This window comes from Chelonoidis abingdonii, chromosome 15, assembly GCF_003597395.2.
Source record: "Chelonoidis abingdonii isolate Lonesome George chromosome 15, CheloAbing_2.0, whole genome shotgun sequence".
NCBI lineage: Eukaryota > Metazoa > Chordata > Testudines > Testudinidae > Chelonoidis > Chelonoidis abingdonii.
In genome coordinates, this window is record NC_133783.1 from 27,660,169 (window position 1) to 27,688,033 (window position 27,865).

General features: G+C 39.3%; 1 protein-coding gene across 1 annotated transcript in view; it reads left to right on the top strand.

The window, feature by feature from the left end:
• PCDH15 (protocadherin related 15) overlaps positions 1-27,865 on the top strand; it is a 1,383,724-nt gene that overhangs the window by 158,631 nt on the left and 1,197,228 nt on the right. Inside the window, exon 2 of the mRNA XM_075072657.1 lies at positions 16,951-17,180. The gene's annotated coding sequence lies outside the window, so the exon portion shown is untranslated. The remainder of the gene's footprint in view (positions 1-16,950; positions 17,181-27,865) is intronic.

The following is a 27,865-nucleotide window of genomic DNA, read 5'->3' on the forward strand; positions in this document are numbered from 1 at the left end:
ATCCTATCCTAGACCTGAGACGACTCAACAAATCATATGTCCGTCTCAGGTTCACGGTGGTAATGCCTGTCTCCATCATCCATCGCTCCAAGACTGGGTTGTAGCTCTTTACTTGCAGCATGCCTAATTCCATATTACAATCCATCCAGCCCACAGGAAGTACCTCAGTATCACAGTGGAATACAGCCATTATCAATACAGAGTTCTGCCCTTCGGACTCACCACAGCAAGTGGCAAAAATATTTACAAAATGCCTGCCAATAGTGGTTGCACATTTAAGGAGACAGGAAATTGGTGTTCAGAAACTATGGACAAAAAGCTGGCAATCCCACTCCAAATCCTACAAGAGTTAAGTTGGACACGATGAATGTACAGAAAGGTGTCCTGTGCTGTGTTTTCTTCCCAGCTGTGACACTTATCATAGATACTTTAGGGTGGCCTGGGAAGCCCACCTGCATATGCAATGGACATAGTCTCAGAATGACCAAGGTTGCACAGGAATGTACTGAAGCTGAACAATGTCATAGTCGTCTGCTTAGCATTCCTGCCCATTCAGTGGAAATCCAGAGTGCAAATCCTAACATGCAATATATGGCTGATGTAGTATGTAAACGAACCAGGAGGCTCTTGATCATCCCCGCTCTGCCAGGAAGTCCTCAGGTTCTGGAAGTAGTGCCATCAACACAGAATAATTCTGCTGGCTTTATTCCTTCCAAGGGTCAGCAACAATCTAGCATACTTCTTAAGCAGGCATGCAGTGACCACCCATAAGTGGTGGCTGAAAGAGTGTATCTTAGACTTCAGCTTGCACCACCCATGGTAGGCTTGTTTGTCACAGAGGACTATGCCAAATGCACAAACTCATGTTTCAGCAGAGATGTGTGAGACCAGGCTTGTTGCCAAATGCCAGGGTTCTTCTCTGGTGTTATCAAGGACTTCTGCATTCCTTCCCACAGACTCCCTGGATAGCATCCAAGAAGAAGACAAACAAGAGGACAGTCACTCTGATAGTCCCCTGCTGGTTGAAACAATTTTATCTATCAAACCTGTTACAGATGCTCATGCTCCTCTTGGCCTGCTAAGACATAATATCCCAGAATCAAGTTCAGATCTTGCACCTCACCCTTGTACCTAATGGGTTGGATGTTGGCTGTTTGAGCAATACTGACAAAGAAAATTCTTAACCAGAAAGACTTACTCCTCAAAATGGAAAAGATTTTCCATGTGGTCAGCTGAGAATGGTTTGGACCTAGGTGCATTGCAGATACCAAAGATCCTGGCTTATATGCTACTCCTGAAGTAGACAGGACTGGCATTCAATTTTCTCAAAGGCCACTTGGCGACAACATGTCATGTTCCAGCAGCACAGTATTACTTAGTCTTCTCACAACTAATAGTATCAAAGTTCCCTAAAGTCATCCTTCAGACTTCTCTGGGTAAGGATCTGGGTCTTCAATGGGACCTCAGTACTGTCCTCCTGAAGCTCATGGAGTCTCCCTTTGAACCACTGTGAGACTGCTCCTTGCACCACCTTAACATCAAAATGGTCTTTCTGATGGCCATCATCTTGGCTTGGAGAATGTGAACTTGATGCTTTCATGGGTTCCCTTACACAGTCTCTTACAGGGTGCACCCATGTTCAACCCTGGCGTGTTCTTAGACATTGTCCTAAATCAGTCAGTTATCTTATCGATATTTTTCCTGAAGATGCTCAGAGAGAGGAAATTGCATACCCTGAAAATAACCAGATTCACTGTATTATCTTAGGACTAAGCTGTTGTGGTTGTCTCCCTGCCCCTTTATGATCACTACTGGCCTGTCCAAAAGCCAAAGTATTCCACCACAGAGAATTTCTAAGTGGATTACATGATCCATTTCCACCTATTGTGCCAGCAAGCCTCTCCCTTCAAATAGCAATGTACGCTCCACCAGCATACAGACTGCATTTATTTCCCATTTCAGAAACATTCTGAGAGCTGCAAGGCTGCAACATGGAATATCCCACTGACATTTGTGAAAGATCATGCCCTTGACATGGCTTCTGTGGCAGATGCCAAGTTGAGGAGAGCAGTACTTCAGTAGTTTGACTGATTCAGCTAACAAGATACCACTGGACAGTCACCTACAGTGAAATACACACTGAGACATACTCGAAGAAGGAAAAAAGATTATTTACGCTACAGTAACTGTGGTTCTTTGAGATGTGGTCAGTGTGGGATCCACAGTCCGCCCTCTATCCCTGCTTTTTTGACGCCTCATTTACCACAGGCTTCAAACTGTAAGGGAACTGAGGAAGGGTTACAAGTGCTCTGGCCTTGATGCCCTCACACAGGACTATAAGTAAGCAGAGGGCATTTGCAACTGTGGTTGATGCTGCTACTCAAAGATGTCCAGTCTCATGTGCATATGCTTCTATAGTGGGATCCGTATGGACTAAAACAGCTCAAAGAATCACAAATGCTGTTGAGCAAGTAACTATTTTGCCAGTGTAGAAAAATAAATAGACTAATTTAATAAAGGTTTAAAACTTTCTCATGAAACTACAGATTGAGATCACTGAAGATTTCATATGCAGAGTGATAGAAGTCCACCTACGCACACGCACCCACACCATCATACCCTTTTTCAATTTTAGTGATTTTCCTTCCAATGCCGCATCTGCTCAGTATAACTTTAATGTGCTCTTCCTATAGTTCTTATGCAATTTTATGTTGTTGGTAAAGTGAAAGACCATATGAATACACCAGTCATTTTAGTAAAGAAGAAAAGGGCCTATCTTTGCAGAAAAGTGTCAATTTTAATGCCATAATTGACTGCATTTTTACTAGTAGTGGAAGGTACAGGCTTCAAATAACCCAGGTACTGCCATCATATAAAGTGCCCAGGAACAACTTGGAAATTAAAGCAATGTTCAAATAGCAATAGAAAGACTGAAGTCCTGAAATTCTTCAAACACCTCCTATCCTGCAAACAGAGTATCTTGATACTAAAATCAAGCTTCTTTTTAGTTAAGTAATTTCCTCTGCAGGGACAGGTGTATAACAATTCTCTGGATTTGAAGAAAAAGAGAAATAAAACTTCAGTAGTAAAATGTCTTTATATTTACCCTACCAGGAAATAACCTCTTGTAAAACAGTTAAAGTAATCTGGCAATAGTCAGGTAAATCCAGAGAACCTCTGACTCTCTTCGTTAGAGTTAATGTTCAATGAAAATACTTTTTATTTCTAATGGTGTTTCATAGATTCCAAGGCCACATGCGACCAGTATGATCATGTAGCCTGACATCCTGTATAACACAAGACATAGAACTTCCCCAAAACAAATCCTACGGAATATCTTGTTTTAGAAAAACAGCCAATCTTGATTTAAAATTTGTCAGTGATAGAGAATTTTTGATAAATTGTTCTATTGGTTAATTATTATCACTGTTAAACATGTATGCCTTATTTCCAGTCTGAATTTGTTTAGTTTCAACTTCCAGCCTTGAATCACATTATACCTTTCTCTGGTAGATTGAAGAGTCCATCATCAAATATATGTAGGTACTTAGGCTATGATCAAGTTACCCCATAACCTCCCTTTGTTAATCTAAATAAGATGGAGCTACTTGAGCCTGTCACTATTTGTCATGTTTTCTAATCCTTTAATCATTCTTGTGGCTATTCTCTGAACCATGACTACTTTATCTGTTCCTCCCCTCCCACAAAACACAGGACAGAATATTTATTGAACAATTCTGCCTTTTCTGCATGATTATTGATAATTCTACCTTTCCCTCTAGCAGTGGACCAATCTGATTGGCAAGATTCTTTTTGTTCTTAGTATACTTAAACTCCTATTCATTGTTCTTAACTCTGTTGGTCATATATGTCACCATGTTTCCCTTTGCTGCTTCTCTTATCAATTTTCTACAATCCTTAGCTTTTGATTTATACTCATTACTATCAAATTCCTCTTTCTTCCATTTGTTATATATTTCTTTTTATAGCTGCTTTCACTTACCCTCAAAACCAGATCTTCTCCTTTGTTTTTGTTTTTGTTTGTTTTTTTAAAACCAGTGCATCCTCCTTCTTTGGTTGTGGCTATTTGGGCATCTAATAAAATGTTTTTAAACAACTCCCAATTAGCATTTATTTCTCTGATTAAATTCTTTCTCCAAGCTGATTTGGCTTATATTGAGCCAAGTATTAGTTCTGTACATGGCACTTGTGAAACCATTACTGGGATAGTGTGTCCAATTCTAGTGTCTGCAATTTGAGCAGGATATTCAAAAAGTGGGGAGGATACATGAAAAGATTTACTAAAATGATTTAAGGTCTAGAACTTCTTTGCTTTGCAGGGGAGTCTTAAGAAATCAATCTATTTATCTTATCAAAAGGGAAGGTTAAGACATGATCTGATCACAACAGACAAGTAAAAACACAGACAGATATTGGACAAAGGCATACAATGATCCTATGGCTGGAAGTCAAGGGTAGGCAAATTCAAACTGGAAACCAATCATTAGTACAATTTATAAAGAATGTGGTGGATTCTCCATCACTGGACAACTTTATTTATTTTTTTTTTTAAAGCAAGATGGGATGTCTTTCCAAAATGTATACTCTAGTTTAACCAGAAGCTAGTTATGGGTTTGATGCAGGAAATTCTGTGGCCTGTGTTATGCTGGAGGTCAGAATGAATGTTCATAATGGTTCTTTCTGGCCTTTAAGTCTATGAATAATAGGATAAAAAGCTATATACATAAGTTATATCTCTGCCAATTTTACAGCAATCTGTGTGCATTTATCTCCTTCACTTTAAAAAAAGAATTCATAATGGCCACGCTCATGTGCCTATTAGCAAACAATGAAGGGATCAATTTTACATACCCTGATGCTCAAGAAAAAAGCTTTCATTTTCACATCCAAGTATGTGGATATAGACTAGTATGAAGTAGAGTTAGTATATTATGTACAGGGGGAAAGGCTGCTTGCCAACAGGGGCTCAGAAATCCACAGCCCCTTGGCAGAACCTTGGCACTGAAGTAATTCAATGAGTTAGACAATGATCGTGCTGCACATTTGGCATCGAGGACCACATTTGCAATTACTTTATGAATGTGATGAGTGATTAAATATAAACTAATCTGTACTCAAACAATAAGTCCTATAGGAATTCTTGGATATGCTACGGTGAAACTCAGCTGCTTTTCAAGGAAGGATGCTAAGTTTCCCCCTTCTCATTTCCTTGTAACTCAAATATTCACAAACTATGGAGCCATTCACTCTCCTTCATGATTGTTCATTTGAGTATTTAAAGTCTCAGGCATAGATCCTCACCTGTGCCAAGATAAATTTAGTTCAGCAGAGGAAGAGACCATCAGGGAGTAAGTTAAGCCTCAATTTCATGGTGCATTCACTCTAACTTTTGCATGTTGGTGTAAATTAGAGCATTTTAAAGTCTCCTTCAATTTATACCAACTGGTTATGGTCTCTATAGACTAGACATCAGTTGTGAATCCCTTCCTGCCCCCAACCTTTCCTCCCCTCCTATATCCACCTTCCTCCTTTGTTTGAGCAAGGGAGGCAGCTGGACTAGAACTCTGATGCAAAACTTTCCACCTGCTGAGGGCACTGCTATGCCAGGGGAATTCTCAGCTGGCCAGTCAGAACCAGACTGTGGCCACAACAGGAAGAAAGAATCTGAGCCTCAGTCTTTGTTTGCTCAATGCAAGAGCTGAATTTGAGCTTAACTTACTCCCTGATGGTAACTTCCTCTGCTGAGTTTCGATGGCTTTTTGTATTAGTTCTTGGTTACTCATTTAAAAACAATTTTCAAACAAAGTCAAAAATATTTGCAGAAAACTTTCATTTAGGAAAAAAGGTATTTTTTGTTTCACACACAGACATTTCAATTGGAAACTTTTGACAAGTTCTATCCACTTTCTTGGATGGAGAATGAGCTGAAAGGGAAAGTGATAGGGCAATTGCCACCTGTAAGGAGGCTGGCAGTGATTAGAACCATGACTGCACCACTCCTTCCACATCAAGTGTGGTGGGGTGGGGAGCGCACAGGGGACAAAGGGAGTGAAAAGAAAGGGAGAGAGCAGAATTCCTTCCTGATACTAAGAGGTTGGCAGAGTTTCACTCTGACACTGCTACTGCTGTGAGCTGGTAAAATCTTATTATAGGTTGAGTTAAAATCCTGTTGGGACTGGTAGGTGTAAACTCACCCTTTAGCATAACTGAAGGCATAAGTCTCATTGAAGGCAAAAAGATGTGTGCCCAGGACCCTTTTGGCTGAGTTTTGTTTTGAGTAGAAGTGTGCGTCTGTGTGAAGAGAGAGCTCACAGAAATTGAGAGATGTGGCCTGAAGAATCATCTAAAAGTCTATGGCTGACCCTGGAAGAGACCGGGGAAAGGCTTTTGGGTCTGAAGTTCAGGCTCAAAGAGCGCTCTTGTTGCTGTGAGGGGTTTGCTGCTTCATTCCTTCTGTGTTCAGAGACACGGGACTTAGTACATTTTTTGTAAGTAAACAAAGTAGCATCATAGACATACCTGACAGCCACTAATTTCTATTCCCAGCTAGAACTCCCGCTGTCATGGAGTTTGGGGGGATACAAGGCCCTGTATCCCCGGCTTCCTGTAATTCACCATGACTCTCAGCCAGATAGTAGAACAGAAGGTTTATTAGACGAGAGAAACACAGTCCAAACCAGAGCTTGTAGGCATAAACAGGACCCCTTAGTCAGGTCCTTTCGGGGGTAGGGAGTTTAGACTCCAACCATGGGGTTCCCTCCAATTCCCCAGCCAGCCCAAGACTGAAAAACTGCCTCCAGCAGTCTTGCTCCTCCTCCAGCCTTTGTCCAGTTTCCCGGGCAAAGGTGTCACCTGGCCCAAACCCTCTCCCGGCTCGGGTTACAGGCTCAGGTATCATCCCTCAAGCAAAGTCATCCCCTGCTATCCCATCCCCTGTGCAGACAGTCCCAGTAAAACTAGACGACATTCCCAGGTCAGTCCGCCCCATTCCCTACTGCATCACACCCACAGGATACCAAACTTTGACTAACCACTCAGATCAGAAACAGACAACTATACCACCATTTGAAATGCAGGGACAGCTTCTTTTTGCACTTGTAATTTCAAAAAAAACCACTCATTGAAATCACTCCAGCTATTATGTGTGATTTTGAATAGGAGGGAAGAGGGTAAAGTAAGGGGAATAATTGCAGTATTGTTTTTAAAATACATTAAATTTTAATCATATCGGTTGTCTCTGTTTCATTACAAGTAAGAGATGCAGCAGCCAGGCGGAGCTGTAGAAGTTCTTTATGATGAGTCGTTAGTGTTACATGTTGAGGCTCTAGAGTCTTATGTGCGAGCAGTCTGGGCCTATTCTGAGCACCTAGCGCTACATTAAACTAAGGAGCATCACTAGCTGCTTGTAGATCTCAGCATTCCTATGATGACTAGAAAGATGAGACCAAATGTGCCTCTTGTCCCAAAGAGCACCGAAGTCCAGGACTTCCTGAGAGGACTACACAGAGGCATGGAGCATGACGTCTATAGTGGACTTGTGCCATGAGCTGAGTCACAAACATATATAGGCCCTTGTATGTGTTCCTCCCACACTTCTGTTTAAAGCCTGGATCTAATCAAGATGACGCTAGAGCAATGGAGAGTGCACAGGTAACCAATGAAGCCAATCCAGATGTGAAGAAATGCAGTGTGGGATAGCAGTTGTGAGCTAGCTAAAGTGATGTATTACTGAGGCCACGTCTAGACTACCCGCCGTATCGGCGGGTTAAAATCGATTGCTCGGGGATCGATATATCGCGTCTCATCTAGACGCGATATATCGATCCCTGAGCATGTTTATATCGATTCTGGAACTCCACCAACCCCAACAGAGTTCCAGAATCGACATGGCGAGCCGCGAACATCGATCCCGCGTGGTGAGGACGGGTGAGTAAATAGATTTTAGATATTCGACTTCAGCTACGTTATTCACGTAGCTGAAGTTGTGCATCTAAAATCGATTTTCCCCCGTAGTGTAGACCAGCCCTTAGAAAGGGGGCTGTGTTCACACATACTTCATAGTGGCATGACTCATTCCTAAATAGTTATGTCACTTCCAAAATGGATTAATCTTAATAGGATAATAAAAAGATTAAAAAAGAAGAATTTGTGTGTGGATACAAAGCAGTTTAGGCTGAAAAAACTAAATATACTGGTGCGGGGGGGGACGGAACCCTTGCCTGTGTAGACAAGGCGTAAGTACCTTCTGAAACCTGACCATCTTTCTGCAGTTCCTTTCCTCATGTTACAGTTTCTGGTCTCTGTGGTGATGGATAACCTTTGAAACACAGTTTGTGAAAATATGGGAGAAGCTCAATAGAAAAATTGGAAGAAATTATTAACAAAATTAATTTGAACATATGTAAAATGGAACAACTTAGTGTATGCAGTCATGTGCTGAAGAGTTAATTATTTGAAGTAACTTTGTTTCAGAGGAAAAATGGCATCTTTCCAGGAAAAAAATGGCTCCAGTAATCTAATCTGTGGCAGGTAACTATCTAGAGTTAAATAGTTCATGATATGCTTTTTGTATTAAGCACTCTGCAATCAAGGCATTTCAACTGAGATGTCAAAAGGAAAAGTATAAGAAAAGAAAATGGCTTAATTAGCAGTTAATTTAAAGTAACTAAAGTCTATTAGGCCCAGTCAAATTAACTATTTTATTTTTGTTACTTGTATGATTACTAACAAGCATGAGTCATTTAAAAGCCAATCTGCTGGGTAGAGTACGTGCTGTTTTATAGTGTATTTTCCTTGCCAGCATGAACATTTACCCATAAATGTTTCACATCTGTTTCTTGTAATTTAGTGATTATGTGGAGGCTTCTGTGTCTTCCTTGTTTATTTTAAAAGAACAATGGGAAGCTTCTTTTACATGAGATTAAATTGATGGCCCTGATTTTTGTTGAAGTTTGAGGAACCAGAGTTCTTTGTTCTTGGCAGATGTTCATAAATGAACATAACCTAGTAAAGGATGGAAAACCTGAAAGTTTGAGAAAATCAGTAACTTACTGTTAGAACTGGCCAAGTTCTGTAGAACAAAGTTTGCAAACATGCAATTGATTGAGCAGAATGGCTATATAAAATTAATGTTCAGATTTGTTTTGTTGTCTTTTTGTGAACACCCACTCTGCCAGGTTTTTATTTGCACAAATATTTAGGGAGTAACTTTTTTAAATACAAATATCCACATTCACATCCAAAGATGAGTATTTGTATCCTGACAAGAATATTTGTTTTTCAGTATTTGTTACTATCTACTCATAATTTATTAATTTCTGATTGAAAACTATTTAGAAGCTGGAATTATGAATAGTATTTTAATTTATTAATATTAATATGGGAGACTACCAGACACTAACGTAACCATAAATTCCTTTAAATCCTAAGGCCAAATGGTATTTTATACAACTGTTCTATACATGCCTAACAGCCTAAAAAATTAAGCAGTCAGTATACCTGGTACAGTAACAAAGTATTCATTGGCATGTGGTCAGTATACTTACAAACAGGGCAGATCTCGGGAAAACCATCTCATCTTGACGTGCTCCAACATCAAGTAGGGTCTGACAAAGAACCTTCAAATTGATAGTTCTCTTTATACACTTCAACTAACCTGCTAGCTTTAGCAAAAGCCCAGCTTGAAGCAATTTATCCTTGCTACTTTCCTTCCTCCAAGGCCTTCTTGTCGTATTCCCACCCCACCCCCGGTTACCAGCAGAACAGTGGGAAGGTTTATGCTTGTTTCCTTTAAGACAGCTTTCCTTTGTCTTCTTACTGAGCTTTTCACTGTATCAGTTACCTGTTCAAACAGTACACGTCTCCCACACTGTAAGTAATAAGTAATATTACTCTCACTGCTGCCTTTTACTTGCTAACTGGGGCCTTTTCTGTACAAGCTACAAACCAAAAAGCAGACATATTAGTTTTCTTAACCATATCTAAGCAATCTTGAATTCTTAATTTCACAATAATCCCTACAGACATTCGGTCGGGAGCAAAACCAGTACCATGTGACTTAAGTGACCAGTTGTGTGTAATTATTGACTAGTAAATCATCAAAGTGAACAAGTTATCCAATCTGCTCCACTTGTAATGATCTTTCAAGCACTATGCAAGATGAATTTTATTGTGGCTTTTAATAGAGAAACGCTCAGAGAGATCAGCCAGGGTTGAGCTCCAAACATCTAGAAAGACTACTACTTGAAAGAGTTTACAATCTAAAAAGATAAACCAGGAGGGAGGTGGGTGCAACAAAGACAATGTGTCCAAAGGAAGGATAGTCTTTTGCTTTCAAGACACTAGACTGTAATAAAGTTGCCAACTTTCTGACTGCAGAAAACCGAACACTCTTGCCCCATCCCTTTCCCAAGGCCCCACCCCACCCCTTTTTAATGAGATTGCAAGTTTGGTTGATAAAGGTAATATGTTGATGTAATAAATCCATGCTTCTGGAAAATATTTTGACTTTGTTCTGTATATCATTATGATTTAATGAATCTAGAATGATATGAAATGAACGACACATTACATGTATTAAAAAGGGGCTAATCGATATGTCTAAAAATGTAATTGTAAACTGGAAATCGTCATGGAGTGGATGTTTCTAGTGAAGTCACAAGAATTGATTCTTGGCCCTATGCTTTTTAATAATTTTACCAACCTCCTGGAAGAAAACATAAAATCAGTATTAAGCTTTGCAGATTATACAAAGATTGAGAACGTGGTAAATAATGAAGAGAATAGGCCACTGATAAAGAGTTATCTGGATCACTTGGTAAGCTGGGCAAAAGCAAACAATATGCATTGCAGTGCCAAATGTAACAAAATCATACATCTAGAAATAAAGAATTTGCGAGGGCCGACTTAAACAATGGGACAATCTACCTGAGGAAACAGTGACTCTAAAAGATTTGGGAGTCATGGCGGATAAGCCCAGTGCAAACCTGTGGTTAAAAGTGCTAATGCAATCGTTAGATGTACAAATGGGAATAGCAAGTAGGAGCAGGAAGGTTACATTTTGTACTGGTGTGAGTGATGCTGGAACACCATGTCTAGTTCTGGTGTCCATAATTCAAGTAGGATGTTCATAAATTGGAGAGGGTTTGGAGAAGAGCCTCAAGCTTGATTAATGGATTGCAAAACATACGTTCTCTATCACTGAAAATTATTAAACTAAAATTGGATTTTTTTCCCAAAAAGATATGCATTTGTGCAACTAGGGAAATTTTATGGCCTGTATTATATAGGAGGTGAGAGCAGATGATCACGTTGGTTCCTTCTGTCTTCATAATCTATTAATCTGTTATGTTGTTTTTAGGCACATCTGCATATTAGATATACAGTGCACATACTTCTACCTTTTCTATTCAAGATGTTTTATTTATTTTATACCTAATTTGACATTTGGCTGCAAAGAATAAATTTGCTTAGTTACTGCTCAGTATCCTATGAGAGCTATGTCTGGAATCACATTTGAAGCAGTCACATTTCTAGCAAGAATAGCAGGTATTATAAGACCATTGCATAGTCTGATAAAATAATTTTCTTAAGAAAATGCATATTAAAATTATTTGTAATATAGGGATTTTAATGCTATAAATTCTGTCTATGCAGAAAGTATACAATACTTGAAACTTTGTTGAATAGATTTGTTGTGGTTAATGTTGGGAGAAATGCCAGAAAACAACAAATGAATTGAAACCTCTTTTTGAATCTGAAATATATTCTGCACCAGATACAAGATTCCTTATAGACACAAATCTGGAAGATGTCTTCCCAGAGACTTCCCACAGAGCAATCATCAGTGGTGGTACTGATATATTTGGAAATTTGCTCAGAGATATTTTGAAGTTTTCTCAGACTAGTGGATAATCCTGATACAGGATTCTGATGTCTTACAGGTGAGGTGTACAATTGCTGAAATCAGTCCTCCATCAAGAACCAGACAGGTTCAAAATGGATGAAGTGTTTATCACTCTCGAGACCCTAAAAAGAAGTCAAATAGAACTTACTCTGCTGGTTGATGGAGAGGCCACAGTTTAACTACCAAGTTAAATAAGTGAAACATAGGTTTGTGTTCCTTCAAGGAAGCCTTACTGTGAGGGAGAGGGGGCATAAGAGAATCCAATAAGGTTCAGTGTCTGAAATATAAGGTTATCTGTATGTTGAAGAGGAAGTTGTGTACAAATCTCAATGTTAAATAACCTTTATTCCAGCTCCATCAGTTCATAGAACATGACCTTAAAACCTCACTATGCTCTGTACAGCATTACCCAGGTTGAAACCGTGCAGGGAAGGTGTCATTGTCTTTCCTATCTATTAAGGTAAACCTCCCACTATCAGAGATATTCTCTGCAACCTGGTGAGTCTTTGAAGTCAAAAGCTTTTGCCTATTCTGTTCCTAGTAAATCATTGTAATGTTCTTTTTCTAAGATGGCAGTGAACTTGGATTTTTTCCTAAAATCAGAGAAGTTTTCACAACCTTTTTACCCTTAAATTTAAACCTCTTACCATTGATAGGGCTTGAGAAAATGGCTGAAGGAATTTCTTTATTGTGATTGAATCCTGTGATTCATATGAGATATGGGAGACCTGTGTTCAAATTCCATTCTACTTGACTCAAATCCCACAGGTAGATTGGAGTCTCCAATATGCCAGGTGAGTTCTCTAACCATGAGGCTATAGGGAATAAATTGTGTGGTGGCAGTGGCACCTCCTCCAGTTCCATGAATTTAACTTGACGGGAAAAAATGTCTTTTGGCTAAACTAGTAAATTAATTTGACACATTTTGCAAATAGTTTGCAAAACTGCATTTTTTTGTCAAATAAACTATTTATCAAAATAACTTCACTCCCCTCTTGTGGGGTAGTAGTGCCCCATATTTCTTCTGTGTAGCAGAGAACTTTTACAGTAGGGGTGGTGCAGTTGTAAGGGGATGTGTAGCACCAGCAAGGCCAGTGGTAATGACAAAGCTGGACCAGGATTCAACTGTATGAGCCCTGATCTCTGGGAGTTGAACTCATGGTTCTGAAACAGCAGTTCCAGAGAGAGAGTTCCTTTGAAAGAATCAGGGGCCTCCAGGCTCTTCCTGTCTGGGGCTGCTGTGAAGTCTGCAGCATTATTAATGTGATTAATACAGATTTTTTTCCTTATTTTAGATAACACATTTTCCTCCCTCCCTTCCATCCCCTCTCCCCACTCACTTCCCTCACCACAATGTATGGGCTTTTTCACCTCTCCTACTTTAGAGGATTCTGACGTTCCTTATATCAAACAGACCATTCTGTGGTCAGTGAATAATATTTCAAGAGTCATGAATCCAAGTGTTTTACCTTCACCTTGTGTTTATACTTAAGTTTCACTAGGACTTAAAGGCACCCAAATGTCTGGTAAAATTATTTATTTTTGCTGAGTTCAATACGCTATCACTGTGTCAGAGCAACTGATACTGTGGTGAAGACCCAACAGTAGAAAACTAAAACATACAAATGAGGTAGTACATATTAATTGAATAATGTAAATTGAGAGTTTGCCTCACTTGTGTAAATTCTAGAGACTTCTGGACCTTTGGCCTTAACAGATATGTTCTTGTCAGAGACTATTTCTTTTCCTTTCTTGCCGAGCCTAGCTTTCTGCTTCTTCCATCCACTGCACTCCAGGACATTGTAGTCTGCTTCCCTGCATAGTCAGTGGTCTTAGGCACAGGTAGGAGGAGGAGAGAAGGATTCTTAAAGGTTCAGAGAGGGTATTGGAGTGAGTGGGAGCAGAGAAGAAAAAACTTCTAAACAGAAATCTCTTTATAAAGCAGCCTCCCCACTCTCTCTCCCCATCTCTCCTCACTGCGAGGGAAGAAGGGGCAGCAAATGGCTGTAAGAAGAAAAGTGTATCTATATATGTATTTGTTTAGAGAAAGAGAATACCCAGAATCCCACATGTGGATGAAGTGACTTCATGACCTCCCTAATTTTCATATATTCAGGTTATTCCAAGAAGACCCTTACAGATTCCTTTATCAGCAGCAATATTGACAATGTCTTTACTGCTCCTAATTGTCTTTGCTCATTTTGTTTTTCTTCTTGTAAGCCAATTTAACGAAGCAGTTTAATAGCCCTGCCATTTTAAAATCATCATTGTTTTTATCACTCTCCTCATTTATTTAATGGATCTTTCTTACTCTCTAGTATTGTGTTTTTTCTTTTCTGATATATTTGTAAAAAGTTCTTATTTATCTTAAAATCTTTTATTAATGTTAACTTACTTGTACTGTGGAAGATTGCCAGAGATGTTAAGAAACAGCAGTCTAAATGTCATTTGCCTGGAGAAAAAGCTTTGTGCATTGTGTGGTAGCTTTTTCACAGTTCTCAAGCCGGAGAGGTTGTCACTGATGAATACTTTGTAAGGAACAGAGTTCATATTTTTGTTTTGTATGGCATTTACTACACTCAAATGATATGTGTACAACATACAGAAATGACATTCAAATAATGTTTTGAGGTTAAAAAGCAAGCACTCAAAGGTTAGCAAATGCCAGATTTATAGTTTGCTGTGCAATCTTAATTCTAGTCTTGTGTGTTGAACCTGTATACTGAATGAGATAGGGGTCTTGTGAAAAAAAAAAAAAAAAAGGGATCAACTAACTAAAGATTATATTATAATGTCTGTGCACAAAGGGACTGAATTAAGGTTGAATGGGCAACTGTGAAACTGGCTTTCACTTTTGAGACTCTGCATCCTATTCTAACATATTGGTCTCTCCTCTCGCTCCCCTGTATTTTTTAATCACAAAAGTAAAAACAATTGTGTTACATGTTGGTAACTAAATTGGAAGCAAGATCAAGCTTCAAGTGATCTCTTCTTTCCTTTTTTCTAGCTCCATGATCATTGGAATGCAAAGCATTTAATGTACTGTCTAGAAGCATGATGTTTCTTTCTCAAAATGACTTCAATTTCCCATACCTTAAAATTCAGTTAAAAGGGTACAACTATATTTCGACACAGTACAACTGTTGCAACAACTGGATTACTTGTGTCCTAAATGTCCAAATTCATTCTTATGCCTATGAATTCAATTCATTGGGTAGCTGCATTATAGCATTACCTTGACTTTTAATATCTCAATCTAGAAATCTCTTTAAAGTGGTATACAAGTCTATTTCAGGCTGTTCTTTGTGTATTTATAAAACATTGGTACCAATCAATTTGGTTTTCATTGAGGAAGCATGGGAAAAAGGAATTGTAACTGGGGAAAATGCATCTGATTTGCCCCATGTGTTTTAAGACTGGGTGCAGCGGATATTAGGTTATTTCCCAGCTTGCCGTGGCTCTTCACAGCTCAACATGGAATTCGCTAAGGCAGTCTGACCCACCTATATATATTCTAAACTCTTTGAGGCAGGGACTGTCTCTTACTTGGTGTGTACTGTGCCTCGCACAGTGAAGGCTTGGTTTCAGCTGACTTCCTCATTCACTATCATAACATAAATAATAATAATTAATAATTTATTATTTCATGTACTTGACATATTTTAGGAAAAGTGTGCATTTTAAAATATCTCACAATTATCCCTGGAAAACACCAGGGATTAATTTATTCCAACATATTTATGTTAACTTGAATTCTAAAAATGCCCCTCATTACCTACTGCATTAAAAACTGTATGGGTGAGATATAATTTTCATTTGGTAGTTTGCTTGCAAAGTGATAGTGATAGATGCTTGTTATAGATCTGGCTGGAAAATGAATCTTTTTCCTATGGAAAACGTTGATGAAAAGGGAGGGTGGGAAGAGAGAAAAATCACAAATTGAAATACTTAGATTTGGAAATACCACTGTAGTGGAGAATGAGGAAACTGAACTACAACTATCATGAGGCACCATGATGAGATATCGAAATCTTAATATTGTGGGGTTTGGATTAAATTATTCAGATGTCAGAAATTTGGTCTATGTGAAAAAAGAAAAATTTTGCAGAAAATAAAAACTTTTCATGAGAATTCTCACTTCAACAATTTTTTGTCAAAAAGCAGACTCAATGGAAAATTTTTGACTACCCTAATTCATATTTTTTGAAACATTAATATTGGTTTTCTTAAAACAATCCCAAGATTTGAACAAAATATTGCTTGTGTTCATTATGGATGTTTCCCCAATGTTAATGTGATTTCTGCTTTGTAACAACGTTTTCTCTACCTTATTTTATTTTTAAAAAGTAGTTGAATGTTGAATTTTTACTCTGACCAGTTGTTGTTTCAAGGAGCCTTCCCCTTGAGTTTCTCACTTATTAATGCAAGTCATTAGATATTTATGCAATGTGAGTTAGGGTTAATCAAAGGCATATAGCATAGATATTTTTTCTTTCAATCTATAGTGAATGAAACATTTTTGACTTTTGAACTATAATGTTAATTATCAAATATCTCTATAGGAAAATCACACATATTTTCATAAATTTACTACTAGTAGGGCTTTCAAGTGATCAGGATGTATATAAGAGATTTAAAAAAAAAAAAAAAAGGAGAAAATGATTTTTGGTCATCAGAGAAAAGATTTCTCCTAGTAATTCATTCTAACAATATGGTATTAAAAACTGCCCTGCCTGTCATATGAATTTGCTGGTTTAATTCAAACCTGATAGTTCTTTTTTCATACTGTGATTTCTGTCTTTTCTGAACCCCTTCAAACCACCTTCCACTGGAGGTCCTGACTGTAGATTACTTTATTTCTTTACTACTAGCTGCAAAGTGCTCTATGTAATCATTATGTTTTGAATTTCATGTTTTATTCTGGCATTGCTGCATCTGTCAGATACTGCCAAGCTATGTATTGAGATTTCCTCTCAATGTTGCTTTTCTATGCCGTGACTGAGTCAACTCTTGTTTTCACAGAGTTTGTCATTCATTGGTTGGCTCATAATCAGTGCTGCCAAGTGATATGAAAAGTACTGGGAAGAGGGAATACAAGAAGTGAGCTGCAGCCACAGAAGTTTGTGTGATAAAAGGCTCTGCTAGCACGCCAGGATTCAGGAATTCCCAAAAGAAAGTTTCTGTTCAGAAAAACAGTGTGGGAGTACAGTGCACTCAGCTTTGTTGTAAACTGTCTCCACCTGCAACTAAAAAGGTGAGAAATTTCTGGGTTTTTTTTCTCTTCATTGAATTTTTAGAGAGACACGGGAAAGACTTTAAGGTCCTTTATTTGGTGGGTTTGGTTGAGTTGTGTATCTTTGCTACATTTTATAAAATTGTCTTAACATCACATACATTAATTTGCTGCTAAATTGAGTCAATAACAAATAGACAAGTGAAAATAGGTATTGCCTTGTGGCAATTCCAAGTAGACAGGCTTCCTCATCACAAAAAAAAATCTAACTAAGATTATCACTAATTGACACCTTGATGGTGAGAACTGAAGGGACATGGATCCGGAATGAAATACACCCCAAATGGATTTACACTGTTCTGACATTAGACAGTTCTTTAATGTAGCAGAAGAAGGCATAACAAGATCTCTTGGTTGGAGGCCAAACCTAGCAGGGAAAAAAACAACAACAGACTAGGCAGAAGCAGCTTACCTAAGAACACAGGAGATTCCCCATCACTTGGTGTCTTTAAATCATGACTGACCATCTTGCTAAAAGATATGCTCAAACAGAAGTTATGAATTAATGCAGAGAATACTAAGTGAGGTCCTTTGACCTGTGTTATGTAGCAGGTCAGACTAGGTGATGATAATGGCCCCTTCTGACCTTAAATTCTATGAATATGAAGCCAATAGAGAGTTGCTGGAGTGTAAAATGTTTACTGGAAACTAGGAAGGGAAAGGAGGAATTTGAAGAGCAAATTGCTATATAAAAGCAAGTACCAAAGAATGTAATGTTAGCTATTTTAAGTATGTCAGAAACAACACCTTCCTGCTTGCATCTTATCTGAGAGGGAGAAGTGGTACCTGGCAGTGAGAAAAGGCACAGCCCATTAGAAACGTACTCTCGGGATGAATGAGTTGGTCAGATCAGAAATGGCTCTTTCCAAGAGTTCTGGCCTGGCTCCTTAATCTCATTGGCCAAATACTCTTATTCCTCCACAGTCCCTTCCTCCAGTGTCATATGGGAATTAGCGACAGAGTCCTGTGGCATCCTATAGACTAACAGAAGTATTGGAGCATAAGCTTTCGTGGGTGAACACCCCCTTTGTCAGATGCATGTGTCAGATCTAGACTAACATGGCTACCCCTCTGATTTGGGAATCAGACAGTCTTTAAGGCACTTAGCATTTAGAGGAGTAGCTAATTTGTTAAAGGTTAAGTATAAGCAGTAAGTGGTAGAACAGTTGTGTGAAAAATTGGTGACACTGTTCCATATAAAAGGCAGATTTTTTTTGTAAAAGATGGGTATCTCACTGGTATTCTGGATTGTACATACTAAACCTTTACTCATAATACCGTCATACGTAATGGAGAAGATTGCCAGGAAAGATCAAAAGCATGGAAGTCAGGATGCACATCAGGACAGACTGACACAGTGAATCCATGTTAATATAGCTAAGAGTAACATTTCTGAAATCATAAATATATCTGAGATTGGCAATCTGCGATTGCAGGCAGCTGGCAAAATGAATTCTGACAAACTCTGTCTTCAAATTAATCCCTTTCCACATTCAGTGTTAGCTGTTGTTCTTGTCACTGACTTAACCCTGCCCTCATGCTAGGACACAACCAAGGAGAGAACTCTACACGGTTTTACAACTGTTCTGTTGCTTTCCATTATGTAGGTTAATAACACATTGTAGTAATCAAGCTGTCATTGATTTTAGTAGCAGTAGAACCACAGCACCTCTTAAATATGAAACAGGGCTTTAAATGTAAACTTAGAAAGTTGATTTTGATGCCTACCAGTCCAATAACTTGACAAGTATTATTTAGGCAATATGTCTCTTGGGTTTGTTTGACCTGTAGCACAGTCTGGTAAAGAAGTTAAGTAAGGTTGACCTATCTTGTACTGAGATTAACCTGTTTAATAGATAAGTCTTAACATTAGAAGTATTGGACTACAGGGACAGGCTAAGAAAATGGACAGAGTTAACATAGCTGAATTTGGTTTTAAGACAATATTCTGTTAAATTCAAAACTAACATATATTAGGGCAGTACATATTGGGGAGAGGGGTTACATTACAACAGGAGAAAAAAGCTGAAGTAATTCAATACATTAGTTTTATAATGCAAAAACGATATCAATACAACAAAAAGTTTCACAATTAACACATTTGAAAGACAGGAAATTTTAAATTTAATTTTGAACTGGAGGTTTAAATCCTCCTCTCTGCATAAAATCACAGTTGTTATTGTTGCAATATAAACAATAACAAAGGTTCCAAATAAGGGCTGAATGCAGAGCAGGAGGTCACAGTTCCTGTCTTGCAGAATGTACGGTCTAGAACAGTGGTTCTCAATCAGTGCTCCAGGTCAGGTTTTAGGGGGTCTGCCAAGCATGGCTGGCATTAGACTAGCTAGAGACCAGGGCAGAAAGTTGAAGTCCTGCCACACAGATCTGCAGTCCAGGGTCCTGAGCCCCATCACCTGAGCTGAAGTCTGAGCAACTTAATTTCATGGTGCCCCCTCATTGCTACTTCCTAAGACTGGCCATGGCTTTTATATGCAGACATTCTTGTGGGCCAGCTGGGCCATGGAATTTTTATACTATGTTGGGAGGGCAGCCTCATAAAGAGAGACGTTGAGAACCCCTGGTCTAGAAAGACAAGGAAAGGGTGAGGGAAAAGGATAAAACATTAAAGTGATCCAAGTGGTGAAAGCTAAATGTTATATTGGTTACTTTAACAAAAACAAACAAAAAAACCTACCCCACCCCTGCTCCTTCTATCAAATTGTTAATTTCTTTTTTTAATTTTATCTATTTTCTACATTTTTATTTAAATAGGATATATTTTCCCATCCATTATACTATATTCATACCACCAGTTTTAAATAATGTTAAAAATATGAATATCTTCTCACCCATAATCAGTGCAATATCCGCTGGATGCTAATCTCCAGCCTCTTGAATGACTGCTTATGGAGAATCTTTAGGTTTTGCCAACAGAAATGAGGAAGGCACTGGAAAGTGGTTACAGCTCCTGCCCTACATGGCTGCCCCTGGGAGAGGCTTAGGGTGCTTGGAAAAAGTCTAGGATTTCAGGGACTTGGGGGGCCAGAAGTCTCTGAATTCTTAATACTCTCTGTAATTAAATTATTTGTTTTCGCTGTTTCTCAGATTCCACATTAAAATGTGCAAAAATGAAGGCTCCAACAGTAACATTAAGTTGAGTGTTGTCCGTTCTGTACAATATATGGGGCATATTTTGATGTAACCAGTGTGATATAAAGATTTACTATGACTCAAACATCTCTGCCAACTCTTTTGTGCTCCTGGGTCTGCTGCCCTTGTGTTCACCTACCAAAAGCCTCATGGCATCAGAACTTTCTAGGATAGGAAACCTGTGTCCATGGCCATTGATTAAAACCAAGTGGCGAATGTAGGTTCTAGGAACATTTTACCTGCCTGCTTTGTAGGCTGAGGATTTCATGCCCTTCAGGGCAGACTACTTGAAACACCCACAGAACAATACTTTCCTTAGGGGAAAAAAATAAAAACAAAAGAAGTTGTTTAACTTACAAATACAAGTAAAACAAAACTGTTTCTTTACCCTCCCTTTTCCCCTCCTTCCCCCTTCCAGCCCTTGAGGCAGGTCAGTCCTCCTGCATTTGGTGTTTCCTTCTTCCCAAGCCTCAAGGGATGCACCTCACAGGTGGTTCTGTGAGTTTCTAATAGGACTATCAGTTTGCTGTAGGGATAGGCATTAGATCATACCTTCAGTCTGGCTTGCTTGGAGATTGTGGTTTTGTTTTGTTTTTTGTCTTACCCCCCTCACATTCCTTGAGTATGAAATACAGATTACTGAGAAGTCACAGACCATCCGTCTCAATCACACTGAATAGGAATAGAAAATACAGCTTCTGTTGTGTGGGTAATCTGCTCTTTGATTTCATTTATTTTTGATCTACGTATCAGGGACACCTAGAGTGTTGAATGGGATCCCCTTTTTTTATTGTAGAAATCCAAATATATACAATGTGGCTGAATTAATTCTCAGGAATGACCGATCTAAACAGCAGCCTAATCAGTTTGACCTGTTCTTGGCCTCTTTGTGGCTTGTGCTTTACTGAGCAATCTACGGGGGTGGGAAACTGGGCCACTGTCATGGTATAATTCCCCACTCTGAACCTTACTGTCCAAAAGATGGGGTACCAGCATGAATTCCTCTAAGCTCAATTACCAGCTTAGAACCTGTAGCGCTGCCACCAACCAGGAATTCCAGTGCCTGGTACACTCTGGTCCTCCCAAAACCTTGCCCAGGGAACCCCAGACCCAGACCCTCATGGATCTTAACACAGGGAAAGTAAACTTTCCCCCACCGTGCCTCTCCCAGGCCCCGTCCCTGGATTCCCCTGGAAAGATCACTGTGATTGCAAACTCCTGAATCACAAACAAGAGAGGACAATTCACCTTCTCCCTCCTTCTCTTTCCCCTCCCAACTTCTTCCTGAGAGAGAAAGTAACCCTGACACAGAGAGAAATTAGCCTTTCTCTCCCCTCCTCCTTTCTCCACCCCAATCCCCTGGTGATCCAGAACCCGCCTGGGTCCTCACACCAGAATAAAAAAACATCAAGGTTCCTTAAACGAGAAACTTTAATAAAGAGAGAAAAACAGTAAAAATTATCTTTGTAAATTAAAATGGGAATATGTACAGGGTTTTTTAGCTATAGGCACTGGATACTCTCCCAGCCTAAGTATTCAAGTACAAATTAAATCCTTTCAGCAAAAATACAAATTTGAACTCCTTCCAGCCAAATGTACATTTGGAAATAAAGAAAACAAACATAAGCCTAACTCACCTTATCTACCTAGTACTTGGAATCTATAAGAACCTGTATCAAGGAGATTGGAGAGAAACCTGGTTGCACATCTGGTCCCTCTGAGCCCCCAGAGTGAACAGCAACCAAATTCTAACAGCACACACAGAAACTTCCCTCCCTGAAGATTTGAAAGTATCCTGTCTCCTGATTGGTCCTCTAGTCAGGTGACAGCCAGGCTTACTGAACTTGTTAACCCTTTACAGTCAAAGAGATATAAAGTACTTCTGTGCTATTAACTTTACTTATCTGTTTATGACAGCCACTATTTGATTAGTAATAATATCTAACCAGATCTCAGTGATGCAGGCAAAGTCTGATGATACATCTGATGTTAGATTGTGAGTAGTGCCTGTTTTGCCAACAGACATTCTTGCAGGAGTGCTGGAACAAATTTTATAGTGGGGGTGCTGATGATGGAAACCAAATAATTTGGTGGTTATTTTTACTACTTCAAGCCAGGGGTGCGGAAGCACCCCCTGAATCCCTAGTTACAGCATCACTGCATTCTTGTGTTCCTCAGGAATTATTTGAAGCTATTATTTTGCTGCCCTGGATGTTTTATGCTGTGGTCAGTCCTAAGACCCACCACGTTTGTCTGTGTGTCTCTGGGTTGGCTTTCTTAGTCTTCTCAACCCAGTTAGAACTGCAATTGTGTAGGTTGGGTAGAGGTACTTGGTTTCAAGGTCCACTTAAAACTATACAAATCCACATCTTCCAGAATCTGTTTGTAGGGTTTGAAAGTTTGGCTTATTCTGATTGTTTAGATATTTGGGATGGTGTTCCTTTTTAAAGACATTACAGTTCTAAGACTGGACCTGAGTAAAAGAGTAGTTAGAGGCATTGTTTGGGGGCTTGTTTTGGTTTTGGTTCTTATATAAGGGTATGTATGATTGGAGATCTGAAGGTGGGAAGAAGGATAGAAATTAGAATACTTCCTCATTCTTTTCATTGTGTTCCCTTTTTGATATCACAGACACCTAGTGTTTACTTCCCCCCCTTGAAATATATTAACATGTAGACAAAGACATAAGACAATCTATAATATAGCAGTAAGTGGATGAAGTCTGGGTAAACCTTTGATTTTTCGTTGTTTAGAACACATGGATGAATAGAATAACTTGACTTATCTTTTTATTTAGTTTTAATACTTTTTTTTTTAGTATTGACTTTTTTAGTGGCAGTCATAAAAGTTTTAGGGCTGTGAGATAGGTGTTCTAGCAGGGTCTTTTTGGATAGAATTATTGTTATTGTTAGTATTCATTTATTTGTAGAGCCATGTAAGTACAAATGATGCTGTAGAGATGGAGAGTTGTGCCAAACTAGTAAAATTATTCTACTCTCAAATGACTTGCATAGTAAGGCACAAGTCGGCACAGTGATGATGATCAGTCATTATTCATCTACCGAGAATGAAGACCACTGTTGTACACGATATATTTAGAGTTTGCTACTTGTTGATAATAATGGAAGTTTTTCTAATGAAAGTAAACTGGATTGCTAAATGCGAGCAGTATCAAACTCTGAAAAAGTTTGGGTATGGATCTGGGTCCTGATCTGAACATTGCCACTCTCCAATTTCAGTATATCAGTGTAGCTAGGCAACTGATGTGCTGCAATTGCTGCTTATTATACTAGTTACACTGCTTCACTGCTGTCTTTTCTTTCCGACTCAAACACTAATTGTTTTACCCTGTTGTCTCACATCATATGTCAAAACTGTTGAGGGCAGGGCCCATCTTTTATTCCCTTTTGTATACAGCACCTAGTACAATAGGATACAGATGCCTGATTGAGGTCTATTAGCGTCACTGTCTGTAAGTGGCCCAAATGGTACCTAGTGCTTCTGTGGGATACTCTTCAGTATTCAGTAAATCCCATAGTCTGGTCTGCATTTTAATTTTTTCCCACCCTTTCTGTGGTGTTTCTAGATGATTTCTGAGGCTTGATAGCCCAGCTGAATGCGAATATATTAAACAACCACACTCCAGAAGTGAACTTGACTGTACTTCCCACCCAAAAATAGTGGGCATCAGAGCTTATGCAATAGAATTCACATGCACACAAGGACAGGGAAGAGAGCAAAAATAGACTTTTCTGCTGTTTCCTACCTGCCCAGAATCAAATTATCAGCTGGCTAGTGGAGAGGCTTTTTTTTTCTCCCCAAGTTACTGCAACAGAGCCAATTTGAACTTCGAAAAATCTTCATTCTAGATGAATCTTACTTTATGTAAACCATTCCCTTATCCCTGATTTAAATCTTAAATAAAAGCTTAACAGTCAGTTGAAATCTGCTCTGTATTTGAATAAAGGCCCTTTTTCAATTCTGAAGCCAAATCCTGTTGAGGTAGGATCATGTGTAATTTGAGTTGCCAGCGCTCCAGTATTGCCCTGGAGTCTCCAGGAATTAAAGATTAATCTTTAATTAAATACTGTGATGTGATGAAACCTCCATGAATACATCCAACCAAAATTATCAACCCTACCTTCAATGCCCTTAGGTATGTTCAGAGCTGGCTCTAGGTTTTTTGCCGCCCCAAGCCAAAAAAAAAACCCTCCAGGAGCACAACTGCCAAAGCAAGAACAACAACAAAAAAGAAACCACCGGGATCATAACTGCCGAAGCAAAAAAAAAAAAAAAAAAAAAGGGTGACCGGAATGCCTCCCCTGAAATTGTGCCGCCCCAAGCACATGCTTGGTTTGCTGGTGCCTACAGCCGGACCTGGATATGTTATTGGAAAAGAGAGATCAAGACCTGCATTGATGCAACCTCCTGAATGCTGGTGATAATCCAGTTTGTGTTATTCGATTTTACTGGCAAACAGATTACAACCTGCTATAGTTATAGATTTCTCCCCCTCTCCACAAAGCTGGCAACCACTTTCAAATTTACATACAATTTTCCTGGAAAATTCTTGTTGCTCTAGTAATGGTACCTATCCCGACCAATAGAACTCTGATTTTAATCAATAAATATAATGTGTAGCAAGATTAATAGTCCTGGCACTCCATCAGCTTTTGGCATGTGCATTCAGCTTTCGGACCTTATAAATTCCTCAGATGTATTTCTTTTACAATAAGATGGCATTTAAAGATTTCCTGGAGAACTGGAAAAGTACAGTATGAATTAATGAGACAAAAAATAAAGTTTTGGGGATTTTTGGTATTCTTTTAAAGGAGCAACAGGTGACCAGTGCTTCCCGTATATATAGTATCAGCCAACAATGACAATTATAAGTTATTTCTAGTGGGATTTATTTATTTAAAAAAAAGAAAGAAAGATTCATTTGGGCTTTGCACCAGTTTTTTCCATCCAGTTGTCTTTCCTCTTGAGGGAATAAGCTGTTGTCTCTTTCCTCTAAGAAAGCTTACAGTATGATGGACAAAATGTCAAGCAAAATTAGACAAAATTACATTGTAAAACCCAATAGAGGCACTTCATCTTTCAGAATTTTCAGAGCCTGTAATGTATTTTAGACACCTTAAAATTAACACTTGTTATCTAGATTGAAGCTGACAGTTTTTTCTTAGATCACAGAAAATGCAGCCCTCCTTCCTTTTTTTCTTAGTATGATTTTCCTGAGTGCTACAGTGTAAGATGTATTGCTTCATAATCCCTGTGAAAAGTGGATCTTTGAACTGACCAGAATGTTTACATATGGATGAGTCATTTTGACAGTGTATTGCTTATATAAAATAAGCACCAGCCACAGGTAATATTCAATATCCTGATTTTATTTATTTTGTGTTGTTTTAATATTGATTTTTAATGCCATGTTGCATGAACAAGATTACAAACCGACAGCTCAGTAGATTTATAATATCCTATGGGCCTTTATGTAAATCATCTAAAGCAATTTTTTGTATTGGTACAGTAAAGCTCTTACTTTAGGAAGGAGGAATTGTTCATTCGCTTCTGCTATTAAAAAAGAGTATATGTCCTACTTACCATAGGGAAATTACTGTGGTACATCAAATGCCAATGGAATGCTAACTGTTGGCAGGCGTCTGACGAAGTGAGTATTCACCCACGAAAGCTTATGCTGCAATACATCTGTTAGTCTATAAGGTGGCACAGGACTCTTTGTTGCTTTTTACAGATCCAAACTAACACGGCTACCCCTCTGATACTTGATCCCTACACTATTCAACCAAAAAGATTAAGAACCCCACTGGGAACTTGAGATCTATCTCAGGGTAATCTGCTGTTTTGTAGAGTTATGCCTGTTTTTCAGAGTTTCATGGAGAAATCTCCTTCAGTTGAGGCAACTTCATGTATCTCATTCAGACTTATAGAATGAGGGCTTTATTGCCTCATTAGGTCTGGTAGTCAGAGAAATGAGGATCTCTAAAAACTCCCAAGAAGTTAAAGTAGAAAAGACTCATCCTGATACAGTTGGATATTCTGACTTCTTAGACACACCCACAAGTAAGAGATCTCGTGTTGTGTTCAACAGCCAACTGTACCCCAATACACAAATATGACCTAAGATAGTCATGGATGTACTCTTGACTAATCTCAGCCCCAGCCATTGACAGGTCTTCTGAGACAATAGTTTGGCTGCAGGTGGTTAAAGTAGTTTTTCCTTGGAGGAAACTGCCCACATATAATCAGTCCCCAGTTGTAATTCACTTTGAGGATTGTTGGTCAATCTCCCATTTATTAAGTAGTCTAAGTTTATTGACTGACAATAAACAATTAAGTTTATTGACTGAGCCTCCCATTCCCCAGGGATGTGCCTTGTTTCACCAATTGGCTGTAGCTGTGCTCTTTCTGTACCTGTAGCCATTCTAAGGGTACGTCTACACTGCACGATTATTTCGAATTAGCTTAAACCGATATTATAAAACAGATCTAATAAAATCGGTTTAGCGCGTCCACAGTGGGATCACGAAATCGATTGTTTGCGTCCATGGTCCAAAGCTACCATCGATGCGATTTCAGGAGCGGTGCACTGTGGGTAGCTGTTCCTCAGCTATCCATAGTTCCCACTTCCGGGTTGAGAGCACAGTGCCTGCATGGGCAGAAAACATTGCCCCGGGTGGTGCTGGGACAGCCTCACCCCTCCCTTTTGTGAAGGCAGCAGACAAACCCTTTGGCGCCTTTTTCCGGAGTGCATTGAGCAAACGCCATAGCACAGCATCATGGACCCTGAGATCACAAACAGTATCCTGACCATTGTCAAACCCTCCGTACTCTCGTGCTGACTATACTGAACAATGAACAATATCCCTATCTTGGCCCAGAGCGCCAGGGCCCCCAGTACGTAAAACCGCAAGGGGTACTTGTTCAATGGTGCTGCAAGCACTGGTGGACCACAAGGGACGTTTCACCCACAATCCACGTGGGATGGCCAGGAAGGGTCATGACGCTCGCGCTTTCAGGAGCACTAGTCTGTTTAAACGGCTTGCCAGCAAGGGAATTACTTCCCAGACCAGAAATAACCGTTGGGATGTGGAAATGCCTGTAGTTATCCTTGGTGACCCAGCCTACCCCTTGATGCCATGGCCATGAAGCCATACACTGGCACCTGGACAGTGGTCAGGAGCTGTTTCAATACAGGCTGAGCAAGTGCCGGATGGTGGTAGAATGTGCATTTGGCCGTTTAAAGGTTCGCTGGCGATCATTACTTACTCGCTCAGACCTCAGCCAAACCAATGTCCCGCTTGCTATTGCTGCTGCTGTGTGCTCCACAATCTTGTGGAACTAAGGGAGGAACATTTATGGCTGGGTGGGAGGCTGAGGCAAATCACCTGGACGCTGAGTACAGCAGCCAGAGACCAGGGTGATTAGAAGAGCACACACTGGAGGCTCTGCCGCATCAAGAGCCTTGAAAGATT